Here is a 5,022-nt window from a genome sequence, read left to right on the forward strand (position 1 = left end):
GGGGGCAAGAGCTTTTATAGGCGGAGGGAGGGGGCTACATGCAGAAACAGCACAGTCAGCTCTGCCAGTCATCTTGAAATTGACCCTGCGGTGGTCTGATCAGTGTCATCTTGATTGTTGTAAGTACCCTTAACCTTCAGTTCCAGGGTTGGTTTGTTCCCATTTCTTTGAGGCCAGTTCTCAGAACTGTGGCAGCTTATGTCACGGCTACAAGTCTGGTCATCATGTAGTTAACGTCTTCCACCTGGTGGGGGTTTCACTATCTGTAAGACAGCTCAGAGGATATGGCTCAGAATATTCTCTAAAGCCCTTGAGGAGGCACTAAAGGTCCTTGGCTTTACTTAATGACTAAACTATTATTTTTCTGTCCTGTTTGACTGTTTCCCTTTGCTTCTGCATTTTCTCAGTTCTCTGATGAGGTGTATTCTTTGGCTAACGTTCTTCTACAGAAAAAAGGCAGGCAGAGGACATGGTGGGGTGGCAGGAAGAACCAAAAGGTCCCGCTCAGTTTCGCTATGAGAAAGGTAATGTTGTCTTTCAATTTTGGTGATGATCTTTTTTCAAAAGTATGTTTTCAGTTATCTGGATAACTACCTCGTTACCAAGACTGCCCTGTAATTCAGTACTTGCGTTTGTGTTTGCCTTTATCGTCCTGTGGTGCCCGAGGATCACCTGCAATCATAGTATTTACGCTGCACATGTGCCGGATAAGTGTGACCACTGTTCTGTTGGCATATTCTAACCTCAAAATGACTACATTTGCTTTCGTTTACCACTTGTAGATAAAAATATTTCTCCTTTACAATTTAAAGACATGTTTATAAAACAAGAGTTTATTTCCTTAATTTACTTATTACATTGAAATTGATTTAATATTATACAAACAATGTAGTAAAGCACAATGATGTGTTCCTTGCCACAGGCTAATGGGAACAAAATAGACATAAATGTAATAGATAAATGATTCACTTTTTACCAAGGTAAGTGAAACGGTAGCCCAGTGGCACTGGGAAGTGAAAGGTTCAGAGTGGTTTGGATAGAAAATAGAGGTGCTAGAATTCAGGTATCACAAAGCAGATTGAACACACTGAACTAAAAACAAAACAAATGAGCAACAAGAAAAAAGAAATGACATTGTGGCGATCAAACTCAAGTGCACTTTGTTAACAAACATTGCTCACATGTAACAACTGTTAGGACAAATGCATCAGCCAAAACAAATCTCCAGGGATTTCTAGGTGGCACAGTGGTTAAGAATCCCCCGCCAATGCAGGGGACACAGGTTCAATCCCTGCCCCAGGAAGATACCACATGCCATGGAGCAACTAAGCCCGTGAGCCACAACTACTGAGCCCATGTGCTGCAACTACTGAAGCCTACACGCCTAGAAGCAGTGCTCTGCAACAAGAGAAGCCACCACAATGAGGAGCCTGCGCACCACAATGAAGAGTAGCCCCCTCTCGCCACAATTAGAGAAAGCCCGTGTGCAGCAATGAAGACCCAATGCAGCCAATAAATAAATAAATAAATAAATATTTTTTTAAAAATTCCAATATTGGGATAGACCATAAATTTATAGGTCCATTTCAATACATTGGTGCCTTAATATGAATTCTTTTTTTTTTTTTTTGGCTGCACCTTGTGGCTTGCGGGGTCTTCGTTCTCTGTCCAGGGATTGAACCCAGGCCCCCAGCAGTGAAAGCACGAGCCCCAACCACTGGACCACCAGGGAATTTCCTGAATTCATTTTCTAAAAGGCAGAATCAATATTAATAATAACAAGAACTCCTATCATGGTCCACTATGCTTAAGATCATAAGAGTCCAATCCACACATGACACATAAAACCCAAACTTTTTTAAATTTTTTATCAAATTCAATGTTATAAATTTTGTTTTAGCAAAATAGCATGTCATACTAAATTGATAATTAGTCCTTGCCTTGGTTTTATAAATGTATGTGTTTAACTGTTACCATAATACAGTTTGAGTCAACAGTGAAAGCCCAAAGAATTCTCCCTCTAGAGGAGGCCTGTGATTTAATACAGTTTGAGAAACACTGAACAGATAATATCTAAAAGATTTTCCAGCTATACTAAAATTATAGCCCTGACTTTTTATCATCACATGGACGCCGTTGCCAGCTGGGTATCTTGCACAAACATGCTGACGGTGACCACGAGCTGAAAAGGGAAGGAGGCTCAAAAAAAATCAATCTGTCATCACCACTGAGATACTATCACAAAGAAATTGATGCTGAGATATTCAGGTCACTTTCAGACAGAAAAGAGAACGTACATACATACTAGATGGCATCTAAGTCATCTGCTTCATTCAAAATGTACTATCCTAAAAAGAACTATTTTATAAATAAAAATAAAGCGAGTTTCCCTAAAATGAGACTGAGTGGGAAGTTAATGAATACAGCCTGTTCATAATTCCAAACCGCTTATCAAAGACCCACCATGGAAAAAAATAATTGTCCAGATCTATCTTATCTAAAGTTTTCAGGGAGCACAAGAAAGTGGCAGGCAGCATTCTGGCCTTGCTGGGCGTGATTGCTCGTGCTGGCTCTGTTCTTTTCTTGCTATCACAGCTAGCAGTCCGTCTACGTGAAATTCACATTTCCAGTGCTTCTAAGCTGATCCTCTTTGACTGAGGACAGTTGAAGTTTGTATTGGTTATTGCTTATGTCTCAATGTATGACTATCTTTGGGGATTCCTATTAGTTTTTTTTAAATTTTTGATTCCTATAAATGCCAATAAATAAATAAATGTTTTTAGCAGTGAGGAAGCACTTGCAGGAACACTCCTGTCCTATTGAAGTTAAATGGAAACGTGGTGTAGAGAAAGAAATATTTACTATCAACATGACTGAATTCAGGGTATATAGACGTGTTTGCAACTTCTAGATTTTACAAAAACAAAACAAAACAAAAAAAGCTTTGTGGAATTTTGAGGTTGGGTTTGCTGTCTGGCTGTGTGCCAAGGGTAAGAAGCACTGAGTACAAAAACAAATGAAAACAGACCTGGATGCTCGTACAACCATCTTAGTCTTACTTTCCTCTGCAGCAAAGTGGGGTTTTCTGTTTCTCCGCAGGGATTTTGAGAAAATTATAATGTATGATATATATGAAATATCTGCTATGGACTCAATAATTAATTATCTTTATTTTTTGATGCTATTACTACTATAATAATTGTTATGATTATTATTAACGCAATAGCTGGCACTGCGGCATTCCTGAATAAATGCTAATTTTCGTCCCTTTGACTCAGGGTACAAGAATCACTCTTGAAATTTAGTACATGGCACGCAATAGGTTCAAAGGTGAGCGGAGGCATTTCTAACCCTTCCCCCATCCCCCTGCCTAATCTGGACCCACTCAGTGCAAGTTAAACTCATATTGTCTAGAAATATCAGCTCCCTTAAAAGTCCTTGAAGACCTCGTGTCTCCCCCTCCACTCATCCTCCTCCCTGCTTGAAGATTAGTATACAGTAAAACCTTGGTTTATGAGCATAATTCGTTCCAGAAGCATGCTTGTAATCCAAAGCACTTGTATATCAAAGCAAATTGCCCCATAAGAAATAATGGAAACTCAGATGATTCGTTCCACAACTCAAAAATATTCATATAAAAATGATTACAATACAGTAATATAATACAAAATAATAAAGAAAATACAAAATATAAAGAAAAATAAACAAATTAACCTGCACTTACCTTTTAAAACCTTCGTGGCTGGTGTGAGGGAGACAAGAGAGAGGAGGATTATTGTGTAGGATGACTTTCACTATCACTAACGGAATCACTGCTCTCTATTGGCTCAGTGGAATCTTTTTCTTTTTGTGCAACTTTACAAGGAACCTATCCAATGACACTTGCTTTTGCCTCCTTTTGAGGATTTCACGGAAATGTAACATTGCATTGTCGCTAAACAGATTCATCACTCACACTGCTACGGCCTGATTCAGGTGGTGATTTTCTACAAAATTTTGCACTGTTTCCCCCATTTTGCACATCTTCCTAATCGCATTTGAAGTGAGGGATTCCTCCGCCTTTTTCTCCTCCTCCTCTGCAGAGGAGATCTCCTCGATAACCTCTTGCTGTTGCTCGCAATGCAGATCCATCGGTGGTCAGCTCCACTGGCTCAGCTGTGATCATGTGACGTCCGGCGTCACGTACTGCTCATATTGCAAGACATCTCTCATTTATCAAGTTAAAATTTATTAGAAATGTTTGCTCGTCTTGCGGAACACTTGCAGAACAAGTTACAATCCAAGGTTTTACTGTAATTAAATTTGCATAACTCTTTACAACTTAAAAAGTGCATTCACCTACATTACTGCATTTAATTCTTACACTGTCTGTTATTTTTGTCTCCATTTCACAGATGAGAAAATTAAGGCTCCAAGAAACTTAATAATAATAACAATATATAACGTTTGTTTCAGGCACTGTGCCAAGTACTTTATAGTCATTACTCAGCACATCCTCAAAGCAAGTCTAGTGGTGGAGTAGGCACAGTTCTGGGTTGGCCAGCAAGACCCCCAGCCCTGCCCTTCTCCCCCATCCCTTGTCCACACCATGTATGATCCTTGCTACTGTGAATCTGTTAGTTTTCTCATTGAAGTAATTGAAAGCAGAGCTGATAACTTCTTTTCATAAATAGCCATTGAACTAGCCCTTTCCTCTGGTCCCCCTCCCATCACCTCAAAACCTGAAAACGGAAGAATTGACACCTGGCAAAGCACATCTAGAAGAGGCCCCAATGGGCTGCTGCCTGTGCTTTTCTATCATTTGATGTTTTTTATATTAACCCTGACTAAAAAGGCTCACTAAATGTGCCTGATGTCCTCATGTCCACTGGTGTCCTTCGCATGAAGTGTATCCTTTGGGTTTATCTCAGTAAAACATAACTTTTCTGTGGTTCACAGGCCGGCAGGCTCATCTTTGCCAGGCCTCTCTGAGATTACAGCAGGTGTGTGACTAGGTGGCTGTAAGTGTCAGAACCCGGCAGG

The sequence above is a fragment of the Hippopotamus amphibius genome, chromosome 6, assembly GCF_030028045.1.
Source record: "Hippopotamus amphibius kiboko isolate mHipAmp2 chromosome 6, mHipAmp2.hap2, whole genome shotgun sequence".
Lineage (NCBI taxonomy): Eukaryota > Metazoa > Chordata > Mammalia > Artiodactyla > Hippopotamidae > Hippopotamus > Hippopotamus amphibius.